Raw genomic sequence first — 26,245 nt, 5'->3', positions numbered from 1 at the left:
GTCATTCTCAGAGATGGGAGAGTCAACTAGCTGACACTCAAAACCTTAAATCATATGTAGCTTCAACGTGCACTAGCAAGGCCTTCTGTTACCCCAGAACACTGCCAATGTAAAACACCTCCAAACCTAGATCTTTATTGAAACATTGGGATAATATAAAGAAGTAGCAAAAAAATTAGTCAAAGATACTACAGTAAAAGACAAAAGAAGCAGAAAAAACAATGGCAAAAAAAAAAGAGTACATCATAAAAAAATGCTACAGTGACGCAGATGGAAATATCAAACACATATCCCGTATCTCAGAGAATTAGATAAATGTCATTTTAAAACAAGAGCACAAAGAAAAGATACAAACATTCAAGAGGGAAAAAAATGGTGAGATCTAAGAACAAAATTAAATTGGAAGCATCCAGTGCTTAAGGAAGAAGTGGAAGAGGAAAATGAAACAATCACAGAAATTAAGGCTAGTATAGAAACATCAAAAAGAACAGACACTGCAGAAAACAGGACTGAGAAAAGGGGAATAAAATGAAATTAATGAATAAAGAGACTTACAGGATTAAAGAGGAAATAGAAAATGCATGTATAAAACAAAAAAAGATCCTAAATTCAAATCATTTTTGTTCTTGAAAAAAGAGAATAGATGAAGAGAAGAAAAAAAAAATCAAAGATATGATTCAAGATAGCTATCCTAAATAAAAGCAGATTTAAAACTACAGATTGAAAGTTTATACCACATGCCATGAAGTAATGAATCAGAGAGATAAAAATCAAGACATACTTCAGGTAAGTAATTAAGTATAAAGTTAAAGAAATAGTTTAACAAGAAATAACAAGTGTTGGTAAGGATGTGGAGAAAAGAACCCTCATGCACTGTAGATGAGAACACAAACTGGTGCAGCCACTGTGAAACAGTATGGAGGTTCCTCAAAAAATTAAAAATAGAACTACCCTATGACACAGCAATCACACTACTGGGTATTTACACTACTGGGTAAAACAAAAATACTTATTTGAAAATATATATGCACCCCTATGTTTATTGCAAGATTATTTACAACAGCCAAGATATGGAAGAAACCCTCTCTGTCTTCTTTCCAAAATCCCATAACCCCCATTGAATCATGGGGAAAACATCAGACAAAACCAGGTTGGGGACATTTCTACAGGACATCTGGCCAGTACTCCCTCATGACTGGGAAGGTCATGAGAAATAAGAAAGGACTGAGAAGCTGTCATAGACCAGAGGAGACTAGGGAATCAGGACAACCATACGCAATGTAGCACTCCGGCCTGGGTCCTGGAAATGAAAGAGGGTATTAATGGAAAAACTGGTAAAATCAAAATAAAGTCTGCTATTTAATTAGTAGTAACGTGCCAGTGTGGGCTTCTTGGTTTCGATAAATACACCGCAGAAGTGTAAGATGTTAACAATGGGAGCTAGTGAGTAAAGGGTAGACAAGGTCTCTGTACCATCTTTGCAACTTCTCTGTAAATGTAAATTTTTAAATTATAAGTTTATTTTTTTAAACACAGTAAATACCTTCTTTAAAAAAAAAAAGGAAAAAGGACAGGAAGAAGAAAGCAACAGTCTTTTGTTAATCTGTATTTTTTCAAGAAAATAATTTGTTAGGTTTTTAAATTAATTTGCACAGAACTTGATCTGGGTATTCATTTATTCTACAATGTTTTTAAAAAACAAAAAAGTATATGGGTGCCTGGGTGGCTCAGTTGGTTAAGCAACTGCCTTCGGCTCAGGTCATGATCCCGGAGTCCTGGGATCAAGTCCCACATCGGGCTCCCGGCTCAGCGGGGAGCCTGCTTCTCCCTCCGACCCTCTTCCCTCTCATGCTGTTTCTCTCTAGCTTGCTCTCTAATAAATAAATAAATAAAATCTTTAAAAAAATAAAAAACACAAAAGTATAAAAATGTTATAATAAATTCCCATATATTCATCCCCACCACACCAGCTGTTTTCATCATTTTTGCCAGTCTTGCTTCATTTAATTTTTTTTTTAAAAAATCAACACAGAAGGAACAAATAATGCAGCTGAAAACAGCAATCAATGTCTTAGAAATCAGAAAAAGAATGGTACTATTAATAATTACATTCAAAATTTGGTTCTTTGAACAAACAAATAAAATAGATAAACCACTACCTGATTATTTTTTAAGGGATAGAACACAATTGACAAAAGACATGAAAAGATAGTTGGAGAAAATGGAAATTAAAAATGACTTTTAAATGTCTGAAAAGATATTAAATATCATTGCTAATAAAAGAAATACAAATAAAAACTGTAACAAGATTCCATGGTTTAGCTATCCTATTGGCAAAGATCAAAACACTTGGTAATGTCCAGGGGGCAAAAGGAGTGAGGAAACAGGCATCCCTGTGTAAGAAAACGAAGCGTAAACTGGCAAATTCTTAATGAAAGATGGTTTGGCAATATTTTTCCAAATTAAAATATTCATACACCCTAGACCCAGCAATTCCATTTCCAAGAAATTATGCTACAAATACACTTACAAATATAAAACAAAGATGCATGCACAAAAAATTTATTTAGAGTATTCCCCGACAAAGGCCATATTTGCATATTAGAAGTAATTCAAATGTTCAATGGATGATATCTTTTAAATTATTATAGTACGTCAAAATAACAAAATATTATAGCACCACTGAAAAGACCAAAGTAGCTCTATATAGAATATCTTGAAACAGGCTCCAAAATATGAGTTTTAAAAGCAAGGTTCAGAAGAGTTTATATAGCATGGTAAATCTTTTTTTTTTTTTTTTAAGATTTTATTTATTTATTTGACAGAGACAGACACAATGAGAGAGGGAACACAACCAGGGGGAGTGGGAGAGGGAGAAGCAGGCTTCCCACGGAGCAGGGAGCCCAATGCGGGGCTCAATCCCAGGACCCCTGAGCCGAAGGCAGACACTTAATGGACTGAGCCACCCAGGCGCGCCTATAGCATGGTAAATCTTGTGTGTAAAATAAGGAAGGAAGGAATCCCAAGTCATTTCATGGAACTTGTAGAGTTGGACATGTCTGCTCTTGTTAGCAGCTGAGTAGATTTTACTTCGCACAGACATCACGTTGTTCCTGAGCATGAATTTTTTCATGCTTTACTAAATCTCTCCTCTCTTCTGCCTTCCTTTTTGAAGGAACCTAGTACCTAATGTAAACTCATCTTCATTCAACATGACTGGATATGTTCCTCACCCTATCACCACTAACTGCCTGGTCGGTTGCAGGGATGTTCTAAGTGTATGATAAGAGAAGAAGTTTTCTATAATGTCACTAGGAAGGAGATGGACACTATAATTTTAACAAAGTTCAGGAGATATCCTAGTGGTACATAAATCTTCAGAGTGCAGGATGCCTGACTGCTGTTATCAGGTTTCACTGCCAAGTCAGACCCCATAAAGGCATTTTCCATCCCTCTACTCTTACCTTGACTCTCAGAGCAAAACCAGAGAAAAGAGGGGGGGAAAAAAGGAAAAAGAAGAAGGGAAAAAATAAAAATAAAAATAACAACACGGAGACAATGACCAGAGAAAAAGAAATTTCAAAGTGGATGGGCCTAGGTGGAGAGAGAAGCTTCTCTGGATATCCCCCAAAGCAGATCTTTTTATCAATTTTTAAGTTAACGTGTGAACATGAAAGTTGCTGGGCTTATTATGAAATTTTATGAAAGCAAGAATCTCTGTTTCACACATGATCAAAAGATCAATTGTCAGACCATAATGCATTTTTTCATAGGTTCTCCTACCAGTCATCAGCCCTGGGGTATCTGGGTGGCTCAGTCAGTTAAGCATCTAACTCTTGGTTTCAGCTGGGGTCTTGATCTCAGGGTTGTGAAATCGAGCCCCGCATCAGATTCTGTGCTCAGCATAGAGTCAGCTGGAGATTCTCTCCCTCTCCCTTTGCTCCTTCCCTTGCTTGTGGGCTCTAAGAGAAATAAATAAAACCTTAAAAAAAAAAAAAAAGCACCAGCCCTCCACCTCTATTGCCAGGCTCTGCCCACAGGCTCCAACCTTAGTAAGTAGAGGCCTCGACTCTGGAGGCCACCCCAGAAGACAGATATGCACTATTTGGATATGCGAGCTCTCCTGATGTCATCCCTGGCTGCTCTTGTTGGGAGAAGGCTGAATACACTGCAGAGTTGTAGAGGAGAAAGAGGATCCAGTGAGAACATTCAGGGGGGTACCCTCAGCCAGAATCAGAGTAATCCCAAAGCTACTTACCCATCCCCCCCAGTGGTCATGACAAACAAACCACTATCCTAGTCTCTTGCGGCATCTTGCAATATGCACCATCAGAGATCATCTGATTTGATTCAAGACTAATACTTTGCTTGCGTAAATGTGGTACCTAACATTTTACCATTCTTCCTTTGCCTCTAGGGGATAATTTAGGTAAGCCAAGAGATCTACAATCAGAAAGGGATGTCCTTTTCACTTTAAATTAGCCCAACTATCTCTCCCACAGGTTCTAGAGCCAGTCAGGGTGAGCAAGGAAATGGGTTACTCTGGAATTACCTGAAGTGCCAAATGTACTAATGACCTTTCTAATTTAGGGAATTACATTGGTTTCTGTGGCTTCTATAAGGAAACAAATCTTTTGAAGGGTCAAGATGAAGTTACCTAAAGACTTTCCTCACATCTGAACCAAGAAAACCAGAGTCTTAGTTCCTCCTTTTAACTGTTCAAATTACAGAAACTCCTTCTCAATTTGGAAAATTTTAATTCAACATCCAGGATTTAAATACACAAAACTAATGTCTGCCCTTTTTATTACATACCAAGTAGAAGAAAAATAAACTATCACTTACAAAGAAATTCATCTGTTTTTAATCATTCTTAAAATTACTTTTATGCTCATTTGCATACAGGTAATATTCTAATTACAAATGTTACAAATATAAATTAGTTATATAATCACTAAAACAGATCGAAGAGAACCTTTACTTGGCAAACTTTAGTATGTATTTGCACCAAGAACCACATACTTCAAAACACATTTGTATATGTACATATGCAAGATTAAGAATGCTTTTAATTTAGGCGGTCTTTCCTCATTTCATAGTATTCAAACAAGCAAAGGTATCCTACGTATAACATTTCTGCTGATTTTATATCTTTCTCATCCACAAGTCTTGAAGTTGAACAAAACATTTAAGAGAAAGACTGGAATCTGAGAAGTGAATGAGGTACCATGGCTTTCAAAATGTCTGTAAAACTATTAATGTTTCTTGAGCAAATTTCTTAATATCTGTGAAAATGTGTATGAGTCAGGGGCAGGATGGGGATAAGAGTAAGAGAACTAGATGCACATCCTTAATCATTCTCTAAAATGATACATTTTCAATAATTATAATTATAACAAAATGTAGAGGCGGGGGACAGAATAAAATAGAATTTCCCTGCATTAATCCATTCAACAAATGCATGTGGCAGGCATTATTATCAGACCTGGGGATTCATCAGTGAATAAAGGGGTCCCTGCCCAATGGGAGCTTATGTTCTAGTGGAAGATGACAGGCACTGCATGAATAAGCAGGCAGAAAATGAAGCGGGTTAAGGGGAAAGAGAGAGGTGGAAGGATTATGTTCTCTATACAGGGTGGTCAGGAAAGGCTTCACTAATGAAGTGGCATTTGCACAGAAAACTGAGTGTAGTGAGGGAGTAAGCCATGAAAATATCTTCAAAGAGTACCACAGGTTGAGAAAATAGCAAGTACAAAGGCTCTCAGAAAGGCCAGATCTAATAGGGCTTGATAGACTATTGCAAGGACTTTCTATTTCGTTCCAATTGGATTTATGTTTTAAAAGATTCATTCTAGCTGCCATGCAGTGACTGGTCTGTAAGTGACAAGAGTGGAAAAGAGTCTAGTAAAAGCTATTGGCACAGTGCATGCCAGAGACTTTAGCAACTTGGACTAGAGTGGCAGCAGTACAGATGACGACGATAGATGGTCACTACATGGTTTTAAGGTGAAAACAACAGATCTGCCAACAGAATGGATGTGAAGTACAAAGGTGAGAAAAAGAGCCAGGAATGACCCCCTGGGTTGTGGCCTGAGCAATACGCTAAGCAGAAGGACCACTTATTGAAATGGAAATACTGGAGTCACAAAAGATTGGGGTGTGGAACTCAAGATTTCAGTTTCACAGTTTTTAAGGAATCATTGCAATTCATTGTCCAAGAGAAGTTGCCATGGAGGCGGAGAGATATGAGTTGGAAAGTTAAGGAGGAAATCTGGCCCGCAGATATAAATTCGAGAATGGTTACCTTATAAATGGTACTTACAGGCATGGACTAGATGTAATCACATCTAATGGTATAGAGAGAAGAGGAAGGAAATGGAAAGACCGAAGCCTTGGACATACTGACATGTAGAAGCCTGGAAGGTGAAGCGTATCTCACAAGAGAGACTGGAAAACAGGCGATAATCAAGAGAAAAGAAAGCACTGCCCCTGGAAACCAAATGAAGAAAGTGCTTCAGGGAGGAAGGGAACAACTGTATCAAATACTCTAAGAGAAGAGTGAGATGAAGATTGAGAATTAACTACTGAACTTGACCATACAGAGTTTGCAGATGACTTAACAGTCATCTGGGGTTACAGAACAATGGGGAGGAAAACCTGGTCGGAATCCATGGGCACATTCACTCACACGCACTCCTGTCCTGCTTACAGGCTCCTTCCCCCTGATTAGGTTAGGACGGAATCCAACATGTAGGGTAATTTACTGCTTTGTACCACATTTCACTTCAGTGGACAACTTTACACAGTTACGTTTTTATTTGACAATTTGGAATACATTCTTTTTTTTAATACTTTTTTTTTAAGATTTTATTCATTTATTTGACAGAGAGAGACACAGTGAAAGAGGGAACACAAGCAGGGGGAGTGGGAGAGGGAGAAGCGGACTTCCCGCAGAGCAGGGAGCCTGATGAGGGCCTCAATCCCAGGACCCTGGGATCATGACCCGAGCCGAAGGCAGCTGCTTAACGACTGAGCGACCCAGGCGCCCCTGGAATACATTCTTAATAAACGGTGTCAGAAGAAAGAGAGACCTGGGGCAACTAGGCAATAATAGTTTATATGAAGGATAATGTTCCCATTAAAATAACTGTTCCACTCAGTGTGTCCCGAAGATGCCCTCAAAAGACCTTAGTATCATTACTCTGTTGGCTTTGCTAATGAGGATAAACAAAATTTTTTGACAGTCAGAAGCCACAGAAACTTCCTTCACTAGCCACCGAGGGAGGCAAGCTGTGAAGACTGGAGTAAGCTTGGATCTGCCTAAACATGGAAGTAATCTTTTCATTGGTCTGTGTCTAACAAGAGCCAACAAAATAGAAGATGACATGTAAGTGAGACTCTCCTGTTCTTACCAAATGGGCTGTTTAATGTGCTGTCCTTTACTTAGGGAGTCTGAGCTCCCCAAAGGGTGCACACATTGCCTTTCAGCTTTAAGGACAAAAGAATAAAACATACAATTCATCACTTTACCAAGAGGGCTAAGTACGGTTTCAATTAATGTACTAATCTCTAATGAAGACAGCAGCCATTAGTTAAACAAGAAAACCATTAGGGCTGGAACAGAAATGCCAGTACATTCACAGGTCTACTGATGGCTGCTAGATATTAGCCACAACCTACAAATCCTGAAAAGAGATTAGTAAAATGTAGTCTATTTCCAAGACTGAAAGCTCTACTCCTGTTAAATGAAACTGAGGAATGAACTGGGCCTACCAGCATGGCTGGATCTCAAAAGCATAATGCTGAAGGGAGAGGAGCAACGCTCAGAAAGACTGATACAATTTGATGCCATTTATGTACATTTTAGAAAGTACTCACAAAATAATATTCCATATTGGTTACAGATATGGAGAGAGAGAGTTTTTATAGAGGTGTATAATGCCCCATATTAAACTACTGATGGTGTCTGCCTTTGGAGGTGTTAGAAAGGGAAATGGTACAGGAAATGATGGTTAAATGGGATATTAACAATTAATTCTGGGTGATAAGAATATGGGTATTTGCTATGTTCTCTTTTATACTTTACTATATTTGTTTTAATTTTTAAAAACATTTTTAAATAAAATGATAGCATACTGAGAAGTGCTCTACATTGTGAAGTGCTCTAGGTAGGAAGGAATTGTGGAGACCTGCCCCCCATATAAAGAGAGGGTCCATGAGTGGCTGCCGCATCATCTGTCACATGGATTTGCCTGTGCATTGACCTTAGGTCTCTCTGAGCCTTGACTACTGCCATGCAGTCTAGCAATCATTTCACAATTCACTTATCCTGGGATGGTGTGGTCAGGGAGTTTACAACAGAGTAAGAGTTTAACTATAAAGAACTACTGGTGGTCCAAGGAGTCTACAGATCTTAGGCCAGGCTGTCTTTCAGAAGCAGCTTCTCAGCCAACCCCTCAACAGCTCATCAGAACCCACCCAGCCACATTTTTGACCACCAGGGAATGGAACACTCTGATTCCTCATTAGACAAGGACTGCAGGGAAGCCAAGGAAACTTAGCAAGATGAAGACTTTTTAGCAGACCCCAGAAGCAGTCACTAAGTAAAAGCTAAGTAGCAGAGAAACAGCAAAGCTTGTTGATAAATCAGATTCAGGAAGAAGAGTAAAGTATCAATTAAGTTAAAATCCAAATTATCATTTTGGCAAGTGCAATTTGGCATCCAGATGGACCACACTAAACAGTTCAATTCTATTTAATTATTTAAATATCATTTTGCAAATCACTTACTCGGCAAGTAGAGCTGTTAAAAATCTAATGTTTTATAGGAACCACATTACAGTTTTGCTACACAGGCAAAGACTTTCAGTAGTCTTTACATCATTTACAGTAGATAAATCTAAGGTTTCAATGGAGTGCATGTTCCAGCAAGGAAGAAGGGAACTAATACTCACTGAGTTCCTTACATGTCCCAGGCCTGGGGCTACAATGTTTTACCCACCTTATCTCAACTCATCCTCACAACAGTATAAGATCAATACCATCTAGAGATGATATCCTGAAGATTTATTCTAGAATCTAGAGTTCCTAGAGATGAGAAAACTAGGCTTGAACTGTTGAAGTAATGTGCTTAAAGTCAGATGGCTGGGAAGTGGCAGATCCAGACTTCAAAGCCTTTCTTCTAGAGATAGCTCATTGAAAATAATAATGATAAAACAATACAGATTTTAGCAGGAAACATTATATGTAGCCATCACTATAAGTGAAAATGAAAATTCTGTGATACATCTGAAGAGGTTTTATGAGAGGACCTGTAAGAAACATGAATTCTTTGGCCCATGAGGCCCTGCCCCCAGTATTCTGTAGACTGTGGAAATCTCCCTAACTGAGATTCAGTAATCTATGATCAAACTTTAATGAACACATGAATCCCCTGGGGATCTTGTTAAAAGGCAGATTCAGATTCAGCAGGTCTAGGATGGAGGTGAGATTGTGTAGGTCTAACAAGCTCCCTGTGATAATGATCTTGCTGATCCATGGACCACAGTTTGACTAACAAGGTATTAAAGGATATTTAACTATTTTTGAGTGATATTTAACTATTTCTGGGGACAATCTTCTGCTAAGGGAAATCACTAAATATTTTGAATGACAGGATCTCATCTTACAAAATTATTTTTTTATGTCATCAGATTTATATCTTTTAGAACACACCCTAAAGGATGACTTATCTATAAAAGGGGCTTCTCTCAACTTCCCAAAACTACAGATCTATTATTTCACAAAATATCTACCCAAATTCTGTGGTCTCTTTTTCAATACATTGCACACACTGAATTCTCAGTTAAATAAAAGGCATAAGGAATAAGCTAGTTTCAAGATGGACTTTTTGCCAGTGACCATTAATGTGTTTTGCCTCACATAACAAAGAAACTGGTTAAAAATAGCAGAAAGTACTGGACAATTCTAAGCATTTTTAACAAGATATGTCACTATGATCTCAATAAAATGATCTAAGACATGTAAGGGTCCTTTGAGATTTTTTTTTTTTTTAATATCATCTTAAAAATTACACTAAAGTTTAAGTATTTCAAACCACTATTTTAAGCAGCACAAAAAAAGACTATAGCCACTTGCTTTTTAATTTATACCTGAGCAATCTGTTGAAATAGATACACGCCATCCTGTGATCAAAAAAAAAAAAAGACTGGTTGTCATTCTGAGCCATTAAGAGAACGTAATCCTCCTCTAATGTTCTAAAAAATGTAAACATATTGGTCAATTATAATCAGGTAGAAGTGTTAACCTTGATTATAATTAAACCAAAATCATGGTTTTGGGCCAACATGTATCTGCCATAAGATGGATAATGATAAACAATTCTGCTCCTTCAGTTCACTCGTTTGATTAATTGGAGTGTATTTTGTGGCTAAGGCAATCCTGACAAATCTATCAGAATGCCTGTGTCATCAACATTTAAACTTCTACTTTCTGAATTCAAGAACCTTACCCTCAAAATCTTTCAAGAATAGTGAATATTATGTTTGCCTACAAAATAATCCACTCCCTCATTTTCTGTTGACTACTCAGCTCTCTCTAGATATAGATATATAGAGATATAGAGATACAAAACTGTATACCCTTCCTGCCCCATGAAGCCAACTCCACCCCTAACCAGTCAGCCCTAAGCCAAGCAGAGTATTCATTTTATCTGGACAGAGTAATTGGTTCAGGGATGGACTCCTAATCCAACTGGAATCAATAAAACATGAGAAAGGTTTGTTGTCACAATCCAGGAAAGAAGCTTCCTGACTCCTCAGAGGAATGATCCTGAAGGAACCCTCTCCCTATTCCTGGCAAATATTAATGAAGCCATCTTTTAACCACAAGGGGGAGCCAACCCTTATGATGAAGCTGGCACCAAGGCAGGGAGCAAAAATAGAAATAACTTGCAGGTTGTCCCATAGGAACTACCCTTCATACACTCTTTCGATCTTCTATGCAAACCAATATTCCTCTAATTGATCTATGAAGACATTTTGAAAGCCCCTTCAAATGCCTTGCTTTAGTTCAAAAGTACACTCTGCCACATTTCCCCTGGCACCATAGTCCAATATATCTGTCAAAGAAGGAAATGAGGTTACTGTAATGATGACCCAACCACTTCCTCTTCTTGGAACTCCAGGAAATAAAATAAAGCTCATAATTCAATAGTTGCAGAGTCTCTCTTCCTCTTTTTGAAAACTGTAATGGCAAAATGGCATTCTCCCATATCTGATTTTCCAGCATACCTCATGGTTGCCAGGATTACTCAACAATCTCATTTACAAGTTTTTCTTAAATTTACTGAAATAAAAGTTAAAGAAAAACATGCATTTATAGCAAGGGGGAGCTTCACTCTCTTTACAATCTTTTTGCCCATTTTGGCTCTCTCTTCCCATTTGACCACAATTCTAATTAAGGAAGGATTATTATCATTTTCTCTCCTGTGTTAAATTTCAGAGAAGTTTCTTTATCCCAAAAAAGAAGTCCAGAGGTAGCTAGCACATGGTAGGTATGGCAGCTTCATAGTCATCAAGGACTTGGGTTTCTTTTCTCTTACACCTCAGCATGTTATCTCACAGTCCTAACTAATTAAGAGTGTCAATCTTCTTATCCATATTCCAAGCAGTACAAAGGAGAAAGGGAAACAGAAGAATGTTCCCCTTCCTTTAAAGGACTGCATTAATTAATTTATGCTAGATTGTGCTATGCTCATAAACTCTAAAATATCAGGGGCTTACAATATTTTTTTCTCACTCTCTCTACTCCTCAGATTCATCTCTTACCACTCAGACTCAATCCCCATATGCACTTGTACCTCCTCTATTCTGACTCAATATCTGAGTCATGACTCAGATGACTCCTTAACACATTGAACTGTGCCCTCTGGAACCCAAAGTCTGCTACGCTGGTAACCTCCCTTCTGCACCTTCTTGCTGCAGCTGGAGTTTCCAGGAACCACTTAAAGAGCAGCCTTTTCAAGCAGTGGCTGTTTTGATTCTCATATCCAATATTTAACAAGGCTTAAAGACAGGCCAGGTTCCTTCCCCCTCCTGTTCCTTATCTCGATTTCCAAACAATTGTTTTCCCCCAATCTCTAAAATTCCCCAGTGACATGGAAACATATGTTATCTGATTAGATTACCACATTAGCCTGCCCTTGTGGCAGTAATTTACCTTTCACTGGTCTGAAACCATATTAATGGTTTAACCATATTAACTGGCCTCCCATATTAATGTCCTAGACCTTGTCATTACCAACCATACTGCCTCCAAAATCTCAATTTCAAGAATCTCATTTAGATCACCATCTCCTATTGTTCTTGCCCAACCCTCCAACAATACTGATCCAGTAATTCTTCAATCATATTGGGACCTCCCATTCAGTGCCCTTACATTTCACTGTCTGTTACACACTCTTATTTGCCTCCTCACCCTTATATATGCCTGCTGTGTCCTTGTATCTCTCTCCTCTGTCTTATACACCCAGCAAGATCCCAGTCTGACCGGGTGCCCGCATCCAAGCAGCTGAACATGGCAGGAGAAAGCCCCACAACAACACTAATGATCACCATTCAATGTGTGTACAAACCTGACGTGGGGCCTCGACACTGCCACTTGAACCTCATTCAACATTTTCTGATACAATTTACTCTGCCACTCTTCAAGAGGTCCATCTTGTAATTTCTCCTTTCTCTGCAAACCTCCAACAACTTGTTGTTGTTGTTCTAAGTAAACAGAAACAAAGTAAAAGGTTAACTATGACAAACCACCCCAAAATTTCATTGAAAAGACCATGAGAGCTCTGGAGTCTCAGTGAAAAGCAGAGAGACAGGTGGGGAAAGTATAGAAAATAAGACAGCATCAGCAACAGACTTTTTCTTCTTCATATCTGTCTTAAAGGCCAGCTCTGATTTGCTGTGTAGGACACCCCCACAGCCATCTGCTCCCCACCAGGGCCAGAAAGCCTGGGCATACGGTGATTAATATTCTCCCAAAGTCATGAAGTCTAGACTCCAGTCTTGGTGCCACTGACCTTATTGCTGCACAAACCTTCCAAATATGGAGAATTACTAACTACATCAAAGACGTGAAACTGCAGAGACATAATTTTCCTTATAAAATGGTACGATCAGCTTCTATGATTTATTTCTTTTAATATATGCAAATGAATGGAGAGGTGGGAGTGGTTTAACTTCTATAAATCTACTTGAACTCCTCTGGGGAAAGATGTAAATAAGTAGAGCTACACATTCATTGTAAAGACACAGACATGCTATTATCATCATTAGTAATAATTTATTTTATTAGCTAATTGTTATTACATTTTGATGCATTCACATGAAGGCAAATTTTGTCTTCCTGCTATCTCTGCCATTAAAACAAAAAGAATAATGCTCTCCTAGATGATAAGAATAATGACTACACCTGTCAAAATAGATTTATATCTTGAGTCTCATGCAGCCTCTGCAGCATGTTTTGCCAGGAATATTCATTTGTTCTTTTTCCTTTCCTTTTCTTTTTTTAGGGAAGAAGACAGAAAGCAGATTTCCACCTCTACTCTTGAGCCTCCCTCTTAAATGATGCTTGGGGCAACAACCCTTCAAAATTAGGTATCAATCAGCACCAATTCCTTTGGTAACCATTGTAATAACATTAACATGATGAACTAATGAGATATTAATGCGGTACTAATAGACATTTCCATAGGAGTTCCATTGTAATTGAGTAGGTTAATAATCTGCCTTAATCTGTGCTTGGCAAATGTAATGTATGATGAGTAGGGAAAGGCAGAATTTTGATGACTTTCAGCTTGTAAGGTGTTTACTCTTTCAAAACAGAAAAAAAAAAAAATCCTGTTTTTAAAAGTGTCTAAGTGAACACTGGAGAAACAGCCCAGAGTATCATAACCCTGATTCCTTGAGGCGTCTCAATGCGTTTTATATATTCTACTTTCTAAACAGCAATCAATGTGGGGAATGGATATTTAAGATCTTTATTTGTATTCCATATGCATCTCATAATTCATTCATTTATTTGACTTTTAGTCTATCAATATTTAGCAATTATAATTATGGATGGCAGAGCCTTGGGAATTTGACAATGGTACAATCAGTGTCACTTTTAAAGGGTAGAAACACCACATACCCACTCCCCACACACATACACACAGACACAGATACACACATCTACATAAACACACATAAACACCGTGAAAGAACATTCCAAAGTGAAGTGAGAAACGCTAAGAGAGTCATTCAAAACAGGGTCTGGAGGATACTGAGGAAGAAAGGCCTATGCACATCTCCTGTTTCAATTTTTGGAATATCACAGACATTTGACCCTTATCCATTGCACCTAGGCTATCTTCTGGAAGATATCACTCTACTTTGGACTGAAAGAGAGGTAATGTAACACCTGTTAGGTTAATAGCCAATCCTGTATTAGATAGTCAGTTTAACTTTGTCGGCACCAATCATAATTCCCTCAAACCACGTTATGTAACCTTGTGGTTTTTTGCCTTTATAAATCTGCACTTCCTGCTTGTAATCTGGGGCACAATTTCAATTTCTAATTTCAGTCCACAGTATGTCTTCTGCATTGAATCCCTAAGACCCCAAATAAACGCTCTAGTTGCCTTACAGCCTCTTCTTCTTGGTTCACACACGCACATGCGCGCACACACACACGTGTACACTCATTCACACACTGAAGAGCTCCTATTATTTGAAAGAAATAAAGAAATAAGGTCAGGAACCTAGAAAGAAATAAAAAGGAATACAGTGATGGAAAAGAAAAAGCAAAAGCAAGACTGAAAAGCCAAGATATTCAGAGTCTTTCAACTGGATTCAAGAGGATACCTGCAAATAACCCTGGTTTGAACTCTGCTGAAAGAGAAAGGAGTGAAAAGAGCAAGGCCTTTATATGATTATTTATTCTAGCAAACAACAGCACATGGCAACTCAGAGCCTTTCTATTCCCTGAGCTAATATTTGGAAGACATTGTATCTCCAGGGCAAATTCTAAATGTTCCTCTTCTCTCTAAAGAGGAAAGGGGAAAAAATCAGAGGTTTCCATCATTCAGGGATAAAAAGAAAATACTGGTGAAATTCAACATTGAACATTTTACAAGGAAGATAAAAAATTAAGAGGAAATGTGCTGATAAGCTTTGCTTAGCAAATACAAATGAAGGCTAAGTAAACCCATGTGATTTTTTTTTTAAGGCAGACTGTTGTTAAATTAACTGGCAACATTTCAAAATCTCCTTAACAGTGAATGTTGAAGCCAATTCTATTCAAATACTAGCCCCCTCCACATGAGATCTACTTTCTTGGACTGCTCCAAATGGTCTGGTTATGCCCAGCCTGAATACAAAGAGGAGATAGCCTGTGGATTTGCTAGCTTCCTCTCATCTTCCCCAATTCCATTTCTGGCTGATAATTACAATGGCCCCATTTTTCTACTTCCCTTGGAAGTACTTTAGTATGACTCAGCACCAAGAGTCGGCCGGGAGCACCATCTCCAGGGTGTTCCCTTAGCTCTCTCATCACAGCCAGGGAATGATCAGGGTCTGCCTCTAGCTTCATCCAGCATTTCATCACTTCCAAACTTTCTGACCTATCTGTAAATTTGACACCAGTAAGAGTTTTCAACTCTTAAGTCTTCAGGGGAATTAAACAGGCAGGACAGGGAGGAGAAAGACCATCATCACAGATTCAGAAGGGGCTATTTTCAAATCCTATTTTCAAATTCAAAACTCAGAATTCAAAATTGTTTTCAAATTCAAATTTTCTTCACTTAATACTTTGTTGCTTTATCTCTCTGCATTTCAGCTTCCTCATATATAAAAATATTGGTATTAGACTCCTCAGACTGCCATAACAGAATAACACAGATTGGGTGGCCTAAACAACAACAATTTATTTCCTCACAGTTCTTTAGGCTGGAATTGCAAGAGCAAGGTATTGGCAGGGTTGGTTTCTACTGAAACCTCTCCTCCTGGCTTGTAGATGGCCACTTTCTCGCTATATCCTCACATGGCCTTTCCTCTGTGTGTGCACAGAGTTCCCTGGTGACTCTCCTCTTCTGATATGGACATTAGTCAGTTAAGTATCTGACTCTTGATTTTGGCTGAGGTCATGATCTCATGGCATTGAGCCCTGCTTCAGGCTCCATGTGCAGCAGGGAATCTGCTTCTCTCCTTCTGCACCCCCACCACCACCAGGGCACTCTCAATCTCTCTCTCTCTCAAAATAAATAATCTTTAATAAGGACATTAGTTCTATCAGTTCTATCCCTACCCTTATGATATCATATAACCTTTATTACCTCCATAAAGGTCCTATCACCAAATACACTTATGTTGAGTGTTAGTGATTCTACATATGGATTTGGGGGAAACACAATTCAGTCCCCTGGAAATATTTCAAGGATTCCCAGAGTTTTCATACTATATGATGGAAATTTCTGCCCAGAAATGTACACAGAGGGTGAGAGGAGAAAGAGAAGGCCAAATCAAAGCAGCATTTATTTCAGGAACATGTCTGTGAAGAAGGATAAAACTTAGCTCATATATTTTCTCTGGCCCTTATTAGCAAAGAGTCTATATTTATGATATACCTAAATAATGATCTTTTTTTCTCTTCTATTAGGAAACATTGGCATAACCATAGTCCATATGACCAGAATATATAGAATTCTAATTTCTGTCCCTGTCATTGACAGATATAGTAATTTTGAATATTACAATTTCCCCGTTTTTAGAGGAAATCAAATATTGCATAATAAACTGCAGTGCAAACAAAATGTTGCTATGCTTCTCAACAATTATAAATAACCAGATCAACCTTAATCAAATTGGGGAAAACATTTAGAGTCTACTGAGACCATTAGCTGCGGGGTAAGGTAAACAGAATAAATAGAACACTCTTAATGAAAGACACAGACCCTTGCTAGCTCTGCCCATACCCTCTTCTGAATAAAAACAGTGGTGTGCAACAGCCTGGTTCCCTCGAGTGATTGGACCCAGGGTAGTTACCTAACCCAAAGTTTGCCTAACTCTACACTAGTCAAGGAAAGGATATGGTTTCCATGTCTCCCCAGCAACAGGGCTTGTAAGGCCCCTCTACTAGCTCTATTTCCTTACAGACCCCATGAAACCTCATAACAACCCATTCTCCTTTCTTGGACTGGCTTCAGTGAGTTTCTCTTTTCTGCAATCAAGGAAACCATCACTACCAATTTTGAGTCTAGGACTGCAGCTTCTCTGTGACTTTCAATGCCATCAAATCTGGGAAAACACTCCAAAACCTGAATGTCTCTCAATCCAGTGGCTCCTAAAGGACTTTTGTTGATATTTTGTTTATTGGATGTTATGTATCTGATTTTATTACTGTTACTCCACATTCAATGTATGTGGAGACTGTCAGTGCTGAATCACCGTAACAGGTCATCACCATTGGCAAAGAATTTGTCTTGGCATCTGCAGACGAATTCACCTATAAATATTAAAATTCACCTATAAATATTAAAACATATCTTGAGCTAAAGACTCATTAACACTGGTTAATGTTTCCCAGTAGAAAAAGAGCATCAATAGACAAGTTTTCAAATTGAGGTTCTTACCCTTCATTATGAAACTTAATCAAAGGATGCTAAATGCAAAAGAGGAAAAAGCCCAGAGCTAGGAATCAAGATTCGGTGTCACATGAGAGACGATGGACTCTAAAAAACAAACTGAGGGTTCTAGAGGGGAGGAGGGTAGGGGGATGGGTTAGCCTGGTGATGGGTATTAAAAGAGGGCACATTCTGCATGGAACACTGGGTGTTATGCACAAACAATGAATCATGGAACACTACATCAAAAACTAATGATGTAATATATGGTGATTAACATAACAATAAAAATTAAAAAAAAAAAGATTCGGTGTCAAATCTCCCTTTAACTAGGCTCCATGACCTTGCGTACTTGTCTACCAGAACTTGCAGGTTCCTTCCCTTTCTAATGAGGATAATAACACCTTCCCAAGCTGACAGAACTGTTACAGGAAGTCACTAAGGCAACAGAAGCACAGGGGTGATGGAATGGCTAAAATGCAACATCAACAGTAGGTTTTAAAAAATAATATATTCTTTACTGATATAAGTAAAATCCCGCCTTATTACAAAGTATGATTATGCTCCCATTTTGAAATGTAAGAATATTACACTTAAAATATATGGAAATGTCCTTTTATCTAACAAGGCTCCACTATGACATGTAAAATCTACATGTCAGAACCAGCAGGTCTTCCTATAGCTCCCCAACTCAGTTCCTGACTTGGACAGGAGTTGGGCATGACATGGGCATATGATGGCTGACATCAATCTTCCTTCCTCATCCACAGCTGTACGTCCACTCTTCCTATTTCAATCTTAAGCATCATGAGGCCAGCAAGTAAATCTTATTTTGCATTATATGCTCAGTGTCCCAAAAATACTGTGCTCAGTAAATACTGAACAGTTTTCAAACAAATAAAACTTCCCTGCAAACCATTCCTTCTTGTAAAGAAACTATACTACTACAACACAAACTTTCTCATCCCCTCATTTTTATTTAGGAATCCTCATACTATCTTTTAACAAACATATATATTACTCCTCCAACTTGACTTAAATTGTTGAGGTTAGGAAATTTGTCTTCACCTTTTTATATTTTTTCCACTGCATTTAATGAAGTAGGAACACAGTAAATACTGGTTGACTGGTTGAATAATAACTTGAAAATTTAATGAAACTGACAATTTGTTTAAAAAAATAAAAGGTCAAATCAGTTGTGTGATGAGTTGATTGACCGATGCAACAATCTTTTAACACATAAATTCTTCCCACTTTTAAGGAGCAGTGATTTGAACCAGTATGTCCAAAGAGTCACAGATTTTTAATTCTTAGCCTTCTTATTAATATGTTATACTTTTTTATTAACTACTCTGTGCCTTCAAAGCCTACTTTGTTTTAATGAGGAAAGGACAGGAGAAGAATATGTAAGAGACACCTTTGGGAAAAGAGAAAGGAATTAACATTGAGGTTTTCTAGTTTGAAAATATTAGAAAGCATTCCAAAATAAAACAAGTCAGCATTCTCAATACTGGAAAATGACAGTGACTAAAAGTCTTTCTGCCTGTATGAGCACTGTCCTCTGTCCCCATTCCTAGTGCTGGGTAACTCGGAGATATAATTTATGATGGATTCACAAACAAAATGGTCAATGGTTCAGCACAAACCAAACATGAGCAGACACATTTCTAAACCCAACCGTCATGCTGCTTACACAATCTGTTGATCCATTGAACAAATATATGTTGAAAGATTAAGCGGGAGTTGACTGCCATTCAGGAAGATAAATGTAGAGTAGACTCATTTTCCGCCTGACTTAATGCTTAAGGATTTGTATTAGAAGGTTATTGGGGAGGGGGATGTCTGCGGGGGATGGGAGGAAAGGAAATTCCAGTCACCCAGATCTTTAGAATGAGATTTCTCACCAAGGACCTCACACAGAGGCCTTTACCAGCCATCTTTCACATCTGGGACCTTCCTTTCCCCTTATTCTTTTATTGTAGAAAAAAAAAAAATCCAAGGAAATAAACAAGTGCTTCAGGAGCACTTGCCTTGGCTATTCAGGCCTTGTTGATGGAACGATAGGAGACAGAATGTCTTATACAGTACAGTTTGAGATTTAAAAGGGGAAAAAAGAGTCAGGCTGTCATAAAAGCACATTGTTATCCAGCTGTCTCATAAAAGGTCTGTGAGCCATTAAGCTATAGAGAGAACTGAAAGCCTGAAGCTAGAAACTCAGTGTTCCCGCTGTTGGAGCCAATGCCATTCCCAAGTAGAGAGCTCGGCCAGCCTTGATTCAGCTCATATTTGTTGACACCTTCCGCAATTGAGGTATGAGGCCAGGCTTCTGGAGTTGCATTTGTCCAGCTTTGTGGGGCTGAAAAAGACAGCCCTTCACTGCTGTTGATCCTGCTATAAACGTTTGAGTTTCACAAGAGAGCTTTGTTAAAAAGAACTAAAGAAAAAGAGGGGAGGGAGAAAGGAGAGAGGAAGAAGAAAGGAAAGAAGGAAGGGAGAGAGGGAGGAGAAATGAGAACAAAAGAGAAAGAACAACCCATTGTAAAACATAAATAGAATTTCCTTGATGTTTAAACCAGGGACATGTCTACAATATAGTAATATAATCATGCTGCTTCCTTGTTTAGCAAGCTGTGAACAACTTTCAGAGATATCCAACAACTCTGGCCTGGTCAGGAACTCATTCAAAAAGAAAACCACTAAGCACTGCAAAAAGAGAAGAATTTTGACCTACTGAAGTACATGTGCCAAAAAATGCACTGGAAAGCAATTCACTTCAATTCAACATTTACTAAATACCTATATGGATGATGGAATAGGAGGAGGAATCGTACAAGCTTACAAAACACCTGACTCTTGTCCTTGCAAAGTACATATGCCAACAAAGACCATGTGGACATGTGCAGAATGGTACCTAGATGTCCAGGGAGAGGTACGTTTCCTTTTGTATTGAAGAAGAAGTTGAACCTTTTAAAATGGGGGAGGGGGGGATTAGGCAGGTGCTAGATTTAAGCAGTGCTGTGAAGAAGTAAAGGGAGATGACCAAGGACAATTGCAAATATACATGGTGGACATGAAGGACAAAGAAAAATAGTATTCAAAGTAGGCTAAGAACATCTTTATCTGCAAAGCAAAGTGATGAGTTTGGAAAGCAAAGGGGTGTTGGGTAAAAACGACTGGTGATAGGTCTTGAAGTTATTCTTAGTCAGTCATGAGCCCTTGTTTTTCATTTTCAAATGCATCTAGTAGCGGATGGAGAATTGTTAAAATATAAATGTATGCACATAATTCTCTGAGCCAGACTTTTTTGGGTTCTTGTTCTCTTTAACTTTTAATTTTGTTCCTTCCCATCTGATTTCCTACCCTGAATCATCACAACGCCCCAAGTTGAAGATGTTAATGACCAACATATTCTCACCCACTGTTTTAGTTTCTCATTGTTTTAGTTGTTTTATTTTACTTGGAAATTTTGCTGGGATTTAAAATAATGCCACACAACAGGCGAGTTTGGACCATTCCTTCAACATAACAGTCCCATTTTCTCTTTGGTGCCACTGTTATTGGCTTTATTGTTCCTGAGCTCTTCAGTTCTGAGTAAAATCAACCATCTAATAGCACTAAGTCTCAGTCAACGAGTTTTAACTTTTGGACCTATGAGTCTGCAGTCCATTTTGTTCCATTTGTTTATTTTAACTAAATGTCACCGACTTTGAACTGTTTAATCTAAAGCATCTTTGAACTGTTTAATCTGAAGCATCTGATCTCTCCTGTTCTTGGATGGCTAGAATTTGGCAAGCCAAAATGTTAACTACAAGAATAGAAAAGAAGAAACACCGAAACTAATGAATTCACTGGAAATGGTTAGCAGTCTAAAGAAAATATGACCATCTGGGTTAAGTTATTATAGGTTATGGATTGTGCTTTCTGTTTGGTTTGGCTTGGAGCAGAGGGAAGTTTTCCCTCCTATCATCCTTCTACACTTAGGTCTAGAAGAACAGTGTTAGATAGTATTATTCCGTGAGGGGCTTTAGATCTCCTGCAAGGCTATCCCATTAGACAAGCAAATCTATGTGAATCTTGCACATGATGGGAATTGGAATGCTTTCTCACATATATTCACACATCTTCCTGAACTTTGCCCTGGAATGCACAGGGAACATACTGTATGGTCTACTTTCACTAGATCCAGGCACCTCAGGTTCAGGTGAGCAATTCTGTCTTAAATTATCTACCCAGGTGACTATGCGCTAGCTGAAGGCTAAGCACAATCTGAAAGAGTCTTTTCACCTAACATGGGCAAGGACTGGTGCAGGCTCTCCTGATTGATTTGTGGCTGTCCCAGGGAAGGGAACAGGATGAATGTGGGCCCAATCCTACTCTAGCAGGAGGTAATACTGGCCTAGATGCCCCTCAATAAAGGAATACAGAAAAACAAATGGTCATTGAGAGATATCAAGGAGAGGAAAAGTTAATGATTCTCCACAAAATTCTATCTGGATTGAAAAAAATTCTGTTTTTATCCCCTAAACCTAGGGGAAATTCTTACAGAATAGTAAAACTAATGGTAGCCAAAGCTAATGGAGTGTTTTAAAAAGTATTTTATTCTTTCTCAATGAAGCTCCCCATATATGATTACATTTTCAGAAGGAGCTGAAAGTTATTTTGCCAAAATTAAAAACGTAGTTAGAAATTCTGCTCCAAATACGATGGTCTGCTGGATTTGAAATACTGCTCCAGAGACAAGCCACATGGCGCTAGAGAATACCTGAATCAGCAGAAGGTGGGGAGGACCGTGAAGATGGTATTTATTATGTCTTGAGACGACTCTATAGGTCACTGCTGATTTCTGTTTACACTGTGCTGACCTTTCACACTCCAAAGCAGTTTGTTCAGCTGTGATCTACAACCAAGAGCACATGCAGTATGTCATCTCTGGGGCCCTGGGTGAGCCAACCAGTATACCCACAAAAAGAGGCAGTACATGGACCAAGAAACGTCCATCAGCAGCCTGTTTTCTCATTCTGTACTTTTGTACTAACAAAAATTTACATGTCTTGGGATACTGGTGTAAAGCATGATCCGAACAGATTGGATTTTAACAAAGTGATTATTTCCACTTTACATTATGGTAACTGCAAAATGAGCCCGTAGAAACAATCCTATCTCTACGTCATTATTTCACCCATTTCAATTAGGATATGTTCAGTACTGGAGTGCAACATAATACTTTTTGTAATGGTCTATGCCAACTCTTTTGCAGGGTTATTTGAGGTCACCAACCTGTGATTGTAAAGAAACCATGGGCAGTTCTTTTATCCTTTGAGATTGATGTCTGTGTTCTGACTTGTTGGGGGTCTGTTTCTTGAATTTGAAGCTCCCTGATCATTTTATCTAGCCATTCAAAAGCAGAAGATTCCTTCTGTTCTTCCTGGATGTGATTGCTTAACTTTGCTGCCACAGGAAAAATGCTTTGTGATTATTTCGAGGCCAAAAAAAAAAAAAAAAAGTCTCATACATATGTAACATAAGTGATAATAATATAGTGTTTGTTTCCCAGACAGAACTCCAATTCCAGGGACTGAACTACTTTGGTCACTCACTCCTAACCTACAGTATTAGCTCATGTGGTGGTGGTGGGGGGGGGGGCTCTCAAAGAGGAACTCCCATATACAGATTACCCTTAATGATGGCCTCCTCTAGAAAACCTCCCACATACTCTGTGTTCACTTAGCATGGTGTTCTTCCCCCACAACAGCAGTCCACACTGTACCATCACCCCACATGACTGGCTATTTGAGGGCAGGACTTTATTCATCCATACAGCATCAGTTCCAAGCACAGTACCTGACAAACAGTAGGCAATCGGTAAATGTGGAAGTACATAGTGATGCTTTTACTTCTTTAAAATCCATTGCTACCTTGGGCTCTGAAGCCATGGATACCTTTAAAAAAGGAGAAGGACTGAGAAAGAAAAAAAGAGAAGGACAGGGAGAGGGAAGAGAAGAAGAAGGAAAGAAGGAGAGAAGAGGAAAGAAAACAAAAGATTAAAAGAAAGAAAGGAATAAAAGAAAGGAAAGAAGGAAATGAAGGGAAACCCATAGCTTTGTGTCTAACATAAGGAACGTGGGCATAATAAAAGAAGTAATGTAGATAAATATAAAGTAATCAAGTAAGCATTATTTTTTAAAGATGAAACAAAGAGAATTTAGAATCTGTTTCCAGCAATATAGCAGACTCATCCCTCCAGGCAGAGCTAAAATGCTGAATAAATTATTTAAAATGTCATTTGAATGCATAGCTTGGCTAGCAGGAAAATATAAGGGTGGATTGGAGGCCAGAGATGAAAAGTGTGAATCTAGAAAGGTAAGCAAGCAGTAAAGAAAGAACTTGTCTTAGGACTATCTAAAAATCCTCAAAAGACCTATAACTCAGGGGCTCCTGGGTGGTGTAATTGGTTAAGCATCCAGCTCTTGATTTCTGCTCAGTTCATGATCTCGGGGTCATGAGTACGAGCCCTGCATCAGGCTCCACACTCAGCACAGAGTCTGCTTAGGATTCTCTCTCCCTTTGCCCCTCCCTCCCTACCATTCATATGCTATCTCTAAAATAAATAAAATCTAAAAAAAAAAAAAGAGGTCAGGTCTATTAACTCATTTTGCCCTGGGCTATACCCCAGCTCTCCTATGAGAACAGGTCAGATTGAAAAGCTTTGGCATAAAGTCCCCCCTCCACACAATACCCTCTCCTGCCCACCCAAAGGGCAGAGGAAAAAAACATCCATACACTTTACAGAGGGAGATGTTGGGCATATATGCCTCACTGAGCTTTGGATTTGAATTTAGATGAAGTAGAAAAAAAAATTATACCATGAGAATTTCTAACCAGAAATCCCATTTATTTGGGTATGAGAGAAGGATTCCTTCTGTCTGTATGACTCCCAAGAAATTACACATGGAAAAAAAATTCCTTTAAGTGGTCCAGCCATCACATTCACAAGCCATGAATGAAAAAGAAGAAAAGGAGAAAGACATACCACTTCCATTTCCCAGAGGTTGTACACACCAATTCTGGCCCTAATTTACTCATATGAACTTACCTAGCTGCATCTGCCACCTTTATTCTGGGTTCCAGGATTCTACTGATAAAGAGAAATGGAAGAATGAATACTGGGGTGGGGGGAGTGGGAGTAAGCTCTATCTTTACTTCCAAATACTGAGATGACCTCCAAGAGAGAATTAAAGTAATACCTGTATCTCAGACATCTTCCCGGTTAATGATAGAATTTTTGAGTTTTATTGTGGAATAAATCAATTTTGTTTGTCTTTACATTTTCATTAAAAAATATAATGAGATAAAAAAATACATGTGAAATTGGGAATCAATTTCCTAAGTAATAAGAAAAGGGGAAGAAGAACCCAAGAACAACAAGACATATAAACTGCAATTAAAGTTCTTTTACTGGGGGAACTTGGAAGTTTCTAGGATAGATGAACCTGATCAGAACTGAAGCAGCCTTATTGTTTCTTATCTCTCTTCTTTCATTTTTCTCCTCATAACACAAATTTCCTCAAAAGAGCATAGTGGCAAAGCACCCCTGCAGAGGTGGAAAAACAGGGAAATAACTGGTTTCTTTTTGACGAATGAAGCATAGGAAATTGTCATCTTAAATTTTGAAAAGGTTTAAAAAGAGAGGTTTTCTATACTAAGATAGCATCTTTAAATGTTTTATTTATTTATTCATGAGAGTCAGAGAGAGAGAGAGAGGCAGAGGGAGAAGCAGGCTCCCCGCCTAGCAGGGAGCCCAATGCGGGACTCGATCCTAGGACCCTGGGATCACGACCCGAGCCGAAGGCAGACGCTTAACCATCTGAGCCACCCAGGCGCCCCTAAGATAGCATCTTTAAACAAAACAAAACAGTGGGACGCCTGAGTGGCTCAGTAGGCTAAGCGTCTGCCTTCCTGCTTTCAGCTCAGGTCATGATCCCAGGGTCCTGTGAACCCCACATCGGGCTCCCCACTCAGTGGGAAGTCTACTTCTCCCTCTCCCTCTGCCTGCCGCTCCCCCTGCTTGTGTGCTCTCTCTCTCCACTCTGTCAAATAAATAAATAAAATCTTTAAAAAAAAAAAAAAAAACAGCAAATCCACAGCTAATGTTACTAAATGTTCTTTGCAGAAGGGAAGTGTTAAGTTTCTCTCTATAGGATTAGCTTTATATCCCAAACAAACAAAAATCACAACACCAAATCTGAAAATCCACAGGAGAGGCATGAGCAATTTCCCAGATATAAGAGGGATATTTTGTTTTTTTGGGTGGTGCCTCCAACTAATCAACCAAAAATAAATAAATATATAATAAATAAATAACACTTGTGCAAATATCAAAATAGCAGTGACTAGTGGGAATGATTATTCTGGCTAAGTGAAAGAGAAAACTGTTATGGGCTACTTTCAGGATATGAACAGGACAGTCTCACATTCTCTTGCACACTCAAACATACATCTATACCATATACTTTTGCTGAGTTCCAACAACCATTTATATCAGCACAAAAGATCTCCAAATGATTCAGCTCTATAATGTGAATTTTC

General features: G+C 38.5%; 2 long non-coding RNA genes across 6 annotated transcripts in view; one reads left to right on the top strand and one right to left on the bottom strand.

Annotated features, from left to right (window-relative positions):
* LOC113934440 overlaps window positions 1–26,245 on the bottom strand; it is a 187,583-nt gene that overhangs the window by 147,477 nt on the left and 13,861 nt on the right. For 3 of the 4 annotated variants that reach the window (XR_003523678.1, XR_003523679.1, XR_003523681.1), the window contains exon 2: window positions 12,635–12,770. The exons of the other annotated variant lie outside the window; for it this stretch is intronic. This is a non-coding gene — a long non-coding RNA (uncharacterized LOC113934440). The remainder of the gene's footprint in view (window positions 1–12,634; window positions 12,771–26,245) is intronic. 4 annotated transcript variants of the gene reach the window in all.
* LOC113934439 lies at window positions 6,696–21,063 on the top strand. Of its 2 annotated transcripts, none has more exons than XR_003523677.1 (4): window positions 6,696–6,755; window positions 7,245–7,387; window positions 13,571–13,655; window positions 20,284–21,063. It is a non-coding gene; the product is annotated as an uncharacterized LOC113934439 (long non-coding RNA). The 2 variants fall into 2 exon arrangements; XR_003523676.1 differs by having other exon boundaries at window positions 6,702–6,805.

This window comes from Zalophus californianus, chromosome 13 (assembly GCF_009762305.2).
Source record: "Zalophus californianus isolate mZalCal1 chromosome 13, mZalCal1.pri.v2, whole genome shotgun sequence".
Taxonomy (NCBI): Eukaryota; Metazoa; Chordata; class Mammalia; order Carnivora; family Otariidae; genus Zalophus; species Zalophus californianus.
This window is presented reverse-complemented; position numbering and strand designations above follow the sequence as displayed.